This window comes from Trachypithecus francoisi, unplaced genomic scaffold, assembly GCF_009764315.1.
Source record: "Trachypithecus francoisi isolate TF-2019V2 unplaced genomic scaffold, Tfra_2.0 Lachesis_group9, whole genome shotgun sequence".
NCBI classification, from domain to species: Eukaryota; Metazoa; Chordata; class Mammalia; order Primates; family Cercopithecidae; genus Trachypithecus; species Trachypithecus francoisi.
The window spans coordinates 74,926,152-74,937,927 of record NW_022681474.1 but is presented as its reverse complement, the minus strand read 5'-3'; the positions used below and the strand labels follow the sequence as shown (position 1 = coordinate 74,937,927).

The following is an 11,776-nucleotide window of genomic DNA, read 5'->3' as shown; positions in this document are numbered from 1 at the left end:
TAAAAGTTCAGTCTCATCACCTGTTAGAACACAGAAATAGAAAAATGTTTGCAAAGTACCAGAATAAGAAAACTCATTAGGATGGAATCCAAGACCCTTACATTCCAGCCCCTACAAACTTCCTGTCTAGCTTCCATCATCCCATCCTTTCCACATCCTACAGTACAGGGATGATAAATTAGGTGGCAGCTCTTGAATTCCACTGTCACTCATGTCTTTACTCCCCTCAACTTACAAGAGGGAAAACAAAGGCCCCCTTAGGCACACTCAACCCAGCATCACTGATGAAACACCACGTTATCGAACCTAATTTGGCAACTTGAGCAAAACTGACTGATGGTTTTGCCCCAAAAGTGATTGCTAGTGAAATTAATAGTCTGAGAAGCGAAAGGAAAGGCCAGCTCAGTGTGCATACGGCAGGTTGTTTTCAAAATATAACAGAGATCCCAACATAGCTAAAGCTAAAAAAAGGTGACTGATTAAAATCATCCATTCCAAAATAAGGAGGCAGAGGATTATTTTATGTGTGTGTGTGTGTTGAAGATAGGCTTTTTAGTCTTGTTTGCAATGGAAACATTTCCTTCTAAAGAACACAACACTAAAAGGCTCTGAGACAAATCACATTTAGCAATTAGTTCACAAGTAAGAGAAAGCCAAAATAAACCAACTTCAAAGGTATCTTAGTCAACAACAAAATGTGTTCACAGGTATGGCCTTGCAATCAGATACTGTAATAAACCTAGCTGTGTCATTTCTGAAATTTTAACCAAATAATGAACATTTCAATTATAGGAAAATAAAGCAATGCTCAAGAATTATTGAAGTTACTGAATTTTCTGATTAAAAAAAAACTTTTTTAAAAAAAGAGTCTGCAAAGACTTTTATTATTTTCTGAATCAGAATATTATCTCCATTGCCCAGAGATTTATAATCCTATCTCCTCTAGTGCCAGCTCCCTGCTTCTCCCTCATCCTGATGTCTACCTTGAGCCCATCCCTGTGTCAGTATAGAGTTGATTACCTCTTGGTGGACTGTTTGCCTGGACTCCTCACTCACCCCCAAATCCTGCAGACAGCAAAGCTGCATGGGCTAGAGTGTAGTTCACCAGATTTCTGCCTTGCACTTGGCCCAAGAATGGCTCTAACATCCAGACCCTTGTTCCTTCAGACTCTCCATTACATCAAGAACCAACTACTGAGTCCCTATTCTGTTTTTTAGTATGAAGTGGGAGTGGGGTACTCAGAGATACATAAGAGTGTTTTGTACTTTTTTCCTCTATTTTCATCTTGATGCTTCACATCAAGTAGAAAAGGTCACAGCTGTCCAAGTCTTTATAGGTAACCAGTGAGAAATAAATAAATAAAATGTAAAAGCAAATAGCCTTAAACCTTTAGTATTTGCCTATTTTATATTAGATTGGCGCAAAAGTAATTGTGGTTTTTGCCATTGAAAAGAAATGGCAAAAACTGCAATTACTTTTGCGCCAATCTAATATTTAAACTAGTTTAGACTTTTGTTTCATCCTTTTGTCTTTCAGAGATAGCAATATCTGGGCTCTGGGTTCCTAAATCAAATGTCAGTTTCAACACCGCTGAGAAGACAGTAAGCAACGGGGAGGAAAAACCTGACAGAGGGAAGAGGTGGGAGGGCGTAATGCCCTCCAGTGGACCCATAAGCACAACATTCACTGATTTTCTCTTGGTGATTTTTAAATCTGGTAGGTCACACCTTTAGTAAGGTCAGTGTTTCCTGGATTTAAACACACTAAACGCCAGCTGCTGCCCCTACCACGCTGGCAAATCGACTTACCTTTAAACCTTCACGGTCTCCCTTTGGTTATTTCAGGTTAGCTACAGCTGAAAAACCTAAAAATCTAACACCAGAATGACCTTTCCTATTGGAAATTTCCCTGACACACAGCAACTTTACCAAGCCAAGCAATCATAATATTGTAGCTTAGCATGTTAAAGAACAAAAGAGGCAGTGCTGAACATCTTTGCTCCTGTAAGAAATCTTCGGCCAGGCGCAGCGGCTCACGCCTGTAATCCCAGCGCTTTAGGAGGCCAAGGCGGGCGGATCACCTGAGGTCAGGCGTTCGAGACCAGCCTGACTAACATGGAGAAAACCCGTCTCCACTAAGAATACAAAAACTTAGCTGGGTGTGGTGGCACATGCCTGTAATCCCAGCTATGCAGGAGGCCAAGGCAGGAAAATCACTTGAATCTGGGAGGCAGAGGTTGCGGTGAGCCGAGATCACACCACTGCACTTCAGCCTGGGCAACAAGAGCAAAATTCCGTCTCAAAAAAAAAAAGAAAGGAAGAAAGAAATCCCCTAATTGTGGCCACAACTGATTAAGCAGTAGAGGTATAGAGGGTTCAGCTAAAATAAAAAAGATTACTAACAAAACACAATGAGCTTTGTTAGGTGGGAAGGCAAAGTTCCTTCATAACTCAAGCATATCAGTTACCTGTGCCTGAAGGCATCTACATAATAAAATGACTCTTAAAATAGTTAACTTATCCTCACCTGTGACAGTATCCTCAGTCTAGAGCAGCAGTTTTCAAAGCCACAATGTTCTGGCTGGCTGTTATCTCCAACAGGATTAATGCTCAAAACATGGCACCATTGTTCTGTCTGTTTGTGCCAGGAGCAATGTCACTTTTGATCATTTTAACACAGAAGCTGGCTCATGAAAGTCGGCCTTCCTACTAACTTGATGACAGCCTCTGCTCATGGCAAGCAGTATCCTATGGGAAGGTGGTGTGCAGACTTTGAGGGCAGATTTTCAAACTTTTTGAGAACATCTATCAAATTTTCAAGGCTTTATTATCCCAAGAGAGTGAGCAGCTTTTTCCAGGATGTTTCATGCTGTTTGAGCACTAAAGATAAAATAAATAGTACAACAAACCTCCTAGACTTAGTCTGCTAACTTCCTTTCCTATGCTGACTTTAACTACCCTTTCAAGTTTGAACTAAAAAAGAACAAAACAAAATGAAACAAACAAAAAAAAATCCTGGCAGCTCTCAGACCACATGAATACAACTGGTTATTTCTACCTTAGGAGGAGAAGGTGCGTTTGATTAAATGTTCATGCCATTCATTTTTGATAGGGTCACCCAGAGTTAGCAGATAAAAACACAGGATGCCCAGTTAAATTTGAATTTCAGATAGATAATGAATTTATGTTTAGTAAGTAATTTACGTAAGTATACCCCATGCAATATTTGGGACATACTTAATCTAAAACTATTCTTTGTTGTTTATCTGAAATTCAAATTTAACTGGGCATCCCACATTTTATCTGGCAACTACATCTCTTGAAAACTATGGGGCCCAAAATTGCAGACTTGAGGTTAATATGTTATGTCTCAGTTCCTGAGTGTGATTTAACCATGTTTAATAAAGTTAAGATGGGCAATTCTTAGTTACCCGAAATGTCAGTTCATTTTGTTTCTGCTATCCAGACTTTTCAAACAGCTTTACTTCTAAGCTCCAAAACAGGCTAAGTCCTTGATAAGCTGTTTTCTTTGCCTAAAGAACACCCTGCTCTTGGATAAATATCACAAAGAACACGAGGATGTGCATTTGCATATGTATGTGTGTGCAGAAACCCAGCTCCCATATCTGACAATATCCAGATTGTTAAATCCCCTTTCTTTAGAAAGTATTTTTGAATCACATTTTAAAATGTTTCTAAATCATGGCACCACAGGTTGAGTTGGCATAACCCAAAGTCACTCCAATCTTCTAGCGAGAGCAAGACCACGATTATTCCTAAATAAATAGCAAAATTAATGAGCTTGAAGTTTCATTTGGCAGTAAGGAAGAAATCAATGCTAGACCTACTTCTTTGTTCCCTATCATAATGAAGCAGATGTTTCACTGAAGGGATGCTTCTACAAAACTTTAGTTCCTGTTCAAAACAATAATATAATAGCACGTATATCCTTTGGTGATACTTAGTTAACCTAATTAATATTCTTTTTCTTCTTTTAGTCCTTGACATTAGTAACATCAGTACTTCAGTAGTATGAGGAGCTAGAAAAGAAAAAAGACCAATTAACTTCATCTTGCTTTGGATTATGTGCTATTCTGAGTAGGGGATGTGGAAGTCATTAGTGCTATTGTCCAATATTTCATTCTCCCCCTTAGGACATATTGCAGAATTGTACTTCCTGGTCCATTGAGTTATGGGGTTATGGTTAGGGCAAAGCACATGACCAGTTCTGGCCAATTTGTAGAGAATGGAAATGCTGTGTGTTACTTCAGGCCTGGAGCTTGTAACAGTTGGTGCAGGACCCTCAAGAAATCTTGCTCTCTGACTTGGAAACCAGCAACAGTCAAGACTGCAACTGTTTCGTTTACTTGAGTCTTAGTTGACTGAGGTGAACAGACACCTACTGGTGACCAATGATGGTTATGTACCTTGTGTGAGAAATGCACTTTTGTTGGTTTAAATCACTAGAGATTTAGGTTATTTGTTATTGCAGCAGAGCTCAGCCTAAGCCAACTCATGAAATATGCAATTAAGGAGGTTTTCATGTTTGTGCCAGCCAAATGAGTCTATAAAACACTGTATAAACTACTTATTTTTCTTTTTCTTTTTCTTTTTTTTCTGAGACGGAGTCTTGCTCTGTCACCCAGGCTGGAGCGCAGTGGCACCATCTCGGCTCACTGCAAGCTCCAAGCTCCACCTTCCGGGTTCACACCATTCTCCTGCCTCAGCCTCCTGAGTAGCTACGACTACAGGCGCCAGCCACCAAGTCCAGCTAATTTTTTTGTATTTTTAGTAGAGACGGGGTTTCACCATGTTAGCCAGGATGGTCTCGATTTCCTGACCTCATGATCCGCCTGCCTCAGCCTCCCAAAGTGCTGGGATTACAGGCGTGAGCCACTGTGCCCGGCCTCTATAAACTACTTCTAATCCCCTAAAATTTGAATGTTTAAGTTTATATCATTATCATGATATAAACATAATCATTAACTTTAATTCTCAACAACCTCTTAAGATAGATAAAATTGTCATCTCCAGTTTAAAGATAGGAAAAGTGATACAAAGAGCTAGTAAGTGATGCTTAAAGTCACACAGAAAGAAAGTAGCAGAAGGAATTTGAACTCATATCCACCTGCAGCTATAGACCATGCATCTTACCACATCACTAAACTGCTACTCAACTATTATCTCTGGAGTTTATTAAAGGAAACTTCTCCATAGTAGCGGCAGCAGGTCTTGGAACCCAGTGGAGGGACAACAGGTACCAACAGGACAAAGGTGCCCCATGGACGCTCCTCTTCTCTCCATGTGTCAGTAGATCTTGACTGGACTGAATTTATATGGCTGTATAATGTTAGACACTCTCTTTGGAACAACATAGGAAAAACTATAAATTCTTTAAATTACAATTTATTTAAGTATGCGAAAGATGCATAGGAAGTGGCAAATGGACAATTTTAACAGTCATCCTGTATGGCAGTCATCTGCACCTCTGTTTAATATTCCAAGCAGCATGTAAGCAGAGATCAGTCTGTGCCATCCTCCATTGCTATGCTCAACCAACACTATCGATAACGTCGTGTTTATTATTTTAAGGAGGATTCTTCTGTAACTTCCATCACAGATGGAATATCAGTTATGTAATGTGGCCCTGAGTGCTACAATACCAAATTATCAAATTCTCCATTGGTTAACTTAAACGTTTCAAATAAATTACATTGTTTTGAATGCAAATTCTGTCTGAGTACTAGGATTTTCCATTTCTGAGATGTATTGCCCAGGCAAACTAAGTACATCACTTCATTTTAAGATTCCTTCGGGGCCGGGCACGGTGGCTCAAGCCTGTAATCCCAGCACTTTGGGAGGCCGAGACGGGCGGACCACGAGGTCAGGAGATCGAGACCATCCTGGCTAACACGGTGAAACCCCGTCTCTACTAAAAAAATACAAAAAACTAGCCGGGCGAGGTGGCAGACGCCTGTAGTCCCAGCTACTCGGGAGGCTGAGGCAGGAGAATGGCGTAAACCCGGGAGGCGGAGCTTGCAGTGAGCTGAGATTCGGCCACTGCACTCCAGCCTGGGTGACAGAGTGAGACTCTGTCTCAAAAAAAAAAAAAAAAAAAAGATTCCTTCATGTCAGCATTTAAGTTGAATATATTTGTATATTTCTTAAAAAAGCAAGTGATAAAGTGATTTTACGGACATCCCATGTTCCCCCCAAAAAATACCATTTTTCATCAGCTTAATCATTAAGCCTTAACAACAGGCTTGTTAATTCAAAGAAGAGAATCAGAATCTGATAGACCACAAGAAACCAGTAAACCCAAACATTTGACTCAGCTAATCTCACTTTCAAGGACCTTGCACTTCTCAGAGCCCTGTCCCCCTGAATCTTCACCATTTTATCTTGGAAGAGTGAAGGAGAACTTGGAAGATAAACCCAGAGGACCACTTTTCTTCCTGACCAGTAACAGATCTCCCAGCAAACCCATACCTAATCAAAAACTGAAGTAAAACATATAAACTGGAGCTGCTATATATATCATGCATGAGAAATAATACAACATGAACTAATGTGTCAAAACAGTGTCTAACTAAAACCAATTTTTAGGATCTCAGTGAATTCATGCTTTAGACACACTGCAAGAAGCAAGCCCTCAAAGGCATATTCAGAACCTAAGTTTTTCTCTCACTGAAAAGCCAGTGGAATTCTATCTGAAGTTTATTTTAGCTTTCCAGTGCACTCAAAGTCAATCAACTGTACTGGTTTTCTTGCTTTTACTGTTTGAAGTTGCTCACTGGATCATATAATGCATATAAAGTACATCCATAATTAAAAACGTAATCTTAGTTCTTTTGTGGGAGAAGGTAGAAGAGAAATGGCCCAGAATTAACTATTGTCCTTATTTTAATTTAGAGTGTAATACAGTAAGAATAAGAACTATGCCCTCCAATACCAGAAATATAGTAAATACTTTATAGTTAGGTTATTTTGCCTGAACGTGTCTAGGGAGCTTTGTGTCTGTAGAAAGATAAAAATGAAGATTTCACAATCAGTCTTAGATTTCTCTTCAGCCTCTTAACACATCTACATGGCCAAGTGGAAGAAACCTGATGCTGATACACACCAGACCAAACAGCTGGTCTCCCCAAGGAAGTGGATTAGCAGTATGATCACAGTGTACAGCTCGCTGCAGAAAAGCTCTATATAGCCTCCTACTTTTTGTCTTCTGCTAAAATAGCCACCAGAGGGGAGGGCAGCAGGACAGTGCATAGCATGATGCCAGATGGCATGGAGTGGGGATGACAAGATTGCATCTACCATTGCTAAAAATGAGTGCCCTCTGGACAGTTATGAGGTCCATTACAGGAAGTTGGTTCTGTTAGTTAAGTCTAATCCTCCCCAAATTTGGTTGTCAGGGATTAATTTTATGACTTACATGGTGATCAATACAGGATCATTGTTAATTTTTCACAAAATATTACAATATATAATCTATGCCTTAAATCAGTTCTCCTTCTTGGAAAGGGTATTTTCTATCTAATTAGATATTACATAAGGGCAAACTGTCATTGGATTCCACTTTGATCAGGAATTTATGCTTAGCACCAACCAATTCAACATCTTCTAAATTCAGGATTCATTATCTCAATGAACTCTGGCAATAGCATCCCTAAAACCTGTCTTTCCGGGAGACAGATCATTAAATGGTCCTTATTTAAGACATTCTTTTGCAAAGCCTATTGTCTAAGGAAGAAAGAGATAAACAAGCAGAAAGGAAAACTGATTCCAGTTCAAATAAACATTCTCCTTATTCTAAATACCTTAACTTATTTGAGGGCATTCTTGCATTGCCTTCCAGTTCCTGGTTTTCTGTTACATCAGTAACTATAATTAAATCTCTCCCCTTTTCATTATTTCACTCAAAGTTGGTAGAAAACTGGAATCTTTCATTCATGAAGACCTACAAAATCTCAGATTCCTCCTCCCCACCCATGGTTCATTCTCATATAAGTGGTCATTGCCAACATTAAAGGAAAGTTGCTCAAACTAAAATTTGAATCTGATCCTCCAGAAGTAGAACTTCTGATTCTGACTTTGGGGATCAGAATAAAGGTAAGAAAAGTGGAGCATTAGGCCAAACTTTCAACAGTTATCATCTGGCTACTTTTATCTGCCCCACACCTTTGTTTTGCTTGTTTTTTGTTTTTAATTTTTTTACTATTATACTTTAAGTTCTGGGGTACACATGCAGAATGTGCAGTTTTGTTACATAGACATACACATGCCTTGGTGGCTTGCTGCACCCATCAACCCATCACCTATATTAGGTATTTCTCCTAATGTTATCCCTCCCCTAGTCCCCCACCCCCCAACAGGCCCCAGTGTGTGATGTTCCCCTCCCTATGACCATGTGATCTCATTGTTCAATTCCCACTTATGAGTGAGAACATGCAGTGTTTGGTGTTCTGTTCTTGTGGTAGTTTGCTGAGAATGATGGTTTCTGGCTTCATCCATGTCCCTGCAAAGGACATGAACTCATCCTTTTATATGGCTGCATAGGATTCCATGGTGTATATGTGCCACATTTTCTTTATCCAGTCTGTTATTGATGGACATTTTGGTTGGTTCCAAATCTTTGCTATTGTGAATAGTGCTGCAATAAACATACGTGTGCATGTGTCTTTATAGTAGGATTATTTCCACCTTTGTTTGTAACCTGGTTAGGATCAGACTAAAGAGCCACTCTGAGGTCCTACATCTAAACTTTGTGAAAAAAAGAACCCCGAAATGGCAGTAGCACAACATCTATGATGATGCTCTTCAGTTTCAAAGAGGGTTGTTTTTAAATTTATAAAGGTTGTGCCCATATGGCCTTTATAAGGGATTTTGGGGAATGATGATCCCATAGCACACTCATTAGAACTCAGTGTTTTGATGATGGCAACAAGCATCAGGTAAGACTTGTAGCTGCAACATAAGCCCAAGTTGTCCCAAATAAATCCACCTTTACAAACAGAACAACTCTCTCAACCATACTGCATGGTAAACCTAATAAATGTGACATTTACCCTGAGATCAAAACTCTCATGAAATAGTTCTATCAAATTTTCCCATATTTGTCCAAGCCCTGGTGGAGCTTTGCCTAGTATTAGAGAATGACATTGATCAGTGATAACTGTAGTTATGATTTAGAATGTCGACTTATCCATAGCTTTATTTCTTTCATTTGAATTTAGCAACATCTAGGCCACTGGTTTTCACTCAGATATGCATAAGAGACTTGCCCGTTGAGTTTAATGACCTACTCCAGACTTCATGAATCTTTTTTTTTTTTTTCCTTTGAGATGGAGTCTTGCTCTGTTGCCCAGGATGGAGTGCAGTGGCGCAATCTCAGTTCACTGCAAACTCTGCCTACAGGGTTCAAGCGATTCTCCTGACTCAGCCTCCCAAGTAGCTGGGACTACAGGCATGCACCACCATGCCTGGCTGATTTTTGTATTTTTAATAGAGATGGGACTTCACTATGTTGGCCAGGCTGGTCTCAAACTCTTGACCTTCTGATCCACCTGCCTCAGTCTTCCAAAGTGCTGGGATTACAGGCGTGAGCCACCATGCGTGGCTGAATCTTTTAAGAGTATTATATCTTGAGGTTTTTTTTTCTCTGTAAAAACCATATTCATATATTTTTATAAAATCAGAAATAACATCCCCTGACTTCTTTGAAAATTGGCTTACTCATTATCCTTCAAGACATTCTAATTTTGGTGAAATGATTCTACTGTCTTCTTTTGCATGTCACGTTATATGCTATGCTTATTATAAACTCTCATCAGACCTTTCATATTTTAAAATTATTGGTAGTAAACTAACCACAGCGATTCCTATTTCTGTCATCTATAGATGGTTTCATTTTCCTCCAGTGGTTTCCTGAGGTTTTATTCAGCTTTAGGCTACAGTTTGTGTCTTTGGCAAAGATAAATCTCGAAAGCTTCATAGTAAAGGACCAGACACTTTAAACAATTGACATTTCAAATGACAGACTCTTGGATACAGGCATCTGATGACACCAGTGGGCTGAGTTGGGATTTGTAGAACTTTAGAGGAGAAGCAGACAGCTTCATGACACCACTAGCCCAAGATCAAGAGGAACAAGAATTAATTACACAAGACTGGCTGAGGCTGGGTGTAGTGGCTCATGCCTATAATCCCAGCACTTTGGGAGGCTGAAGAGGGCAGATCACTTGAGACCAGCCTGGCCAACATGGTGAAACCCCGTCTCTACTAAAGATACAAAAAAGTTAGTTGGGCATGGTGGCACGTGCCTGTAGTCCCCATTACTTGGGAGGTTGAGGCAGGACGATCCCTTGAGCCTGGAAAGCAGAGGTTGCAGTGAGCCATGATCACACCACTGCATTCCAGTCTGAGTGACAGAGGGAGACTTTGTCTCAAATAATAATAATAAGAAGAAGATTGAATGGACTACTAAGGAAAATTTTATTTTAGTTATTTATTTAGTATATTATTATTGTATTGTTCTATTTTTGAATATATAAGAAGTCCTCTCTATACTTCAACTATCTGCAGTTCACAACAATTGAGTAGACGCTGCTAATATAAACTGAAATAAAGCATTTAAAAATCGTATCCCAGTCTCACTGATCCCCAGAGTTGAGAAACTCATATGAAGTGTCCTTACATTCTTACGGCAATAGGATAATTTGTATGCATTCAATAATAATCTGTCTTCTTTTAACCCCAATATAATTGGAAAATTCCATTATTCAATAAACATCTTGCTTGGAATGGAAAGCATTTGAGAATGAAGCTCATTGTATCAGATAGAACAGGCCACTTAAATTCCAGTGGGAATTTTACCTGCAGTCCAGGATTCCAATGCTGTATTATGAGCAAAGACTATACAAGCACATTTCTCCCCTAATATCTACCTGTGTATGAGCAACAGGTTGGGAATTACATGCCCCATTAGCACCTTATTACAAGTGACAACTGTGTAATTTCTGTGAGGCCAGACTACAGGATGACAAGAAGGAAGGCAGTCTGAAGAGAGACGGCTGGTCACCCTGAACCTTACTATGTCATAGGTGACCCCTGGTAGGAGATTCAAGGTCAGAGCATCCCTGGGATCAGTCAGACCTGGGGGCAACCTTTGGGGAACCTGTGCCCTCCCCAGCATAACTCTCCTAATTAGTTAGGTGCTGGAGCGCATTCAGTAATAATCTCAAGCTTATCGTAACTCAAATGGTATTTCACACTCATATCACTGCAACAAGACTACACTGTTTAAGATCATCACAACACATCTTCATTAATGCAGAGGGCATTTTCATCTCACTACTAAATTAACTGACTAAATAAGAGGTTGCAATGCCAAGGAAGAAGGAAGATAAAAATCACAAGGCAAATTACAAAATTGCAAGGTTAAAAAACCTGCCCAACCAAAGTTGTTATAACAGGAAGATCTCCTGATGCATATTTGCTAAATAGGACTGGACTTAAAAGTTATTACAAAATTAACCTATTGCACATTATTTTTAAAGTTAACATCTAAATGTTAACAAAAAAGCAATGTTAACAAAAAAGCAAAATTAACACTTACGGAACTTCCATGTCCCCAAAAATATGTTAACGTGCATTACAAGTAAAATCTCAATGTTGGAAATATTCACCACTTTGTAAGAGTTAAAGTAGATTGTATCAATTCAATCTCTTTTAAAAGCATCAGAAAGGCCAGGAGTGGTGGCTCACTTTCATAACC

At 39.4% G+C, this 11,776-nt stretch overlaps 1 protein-coding gene across 8 annotated transcripts in view; it reads right to left on the bottom strand.

Annotated features, from left to right (window-relative positions):
- Positions 1 to 11,776, bottom strand: part of FAM13C (family with sequence similarity 13 member C) — a 141,597-nt gene that overhangs the window by 92,758 nt on the left and 37,063 nt on the right. The window lies entirely within an intron of this gene.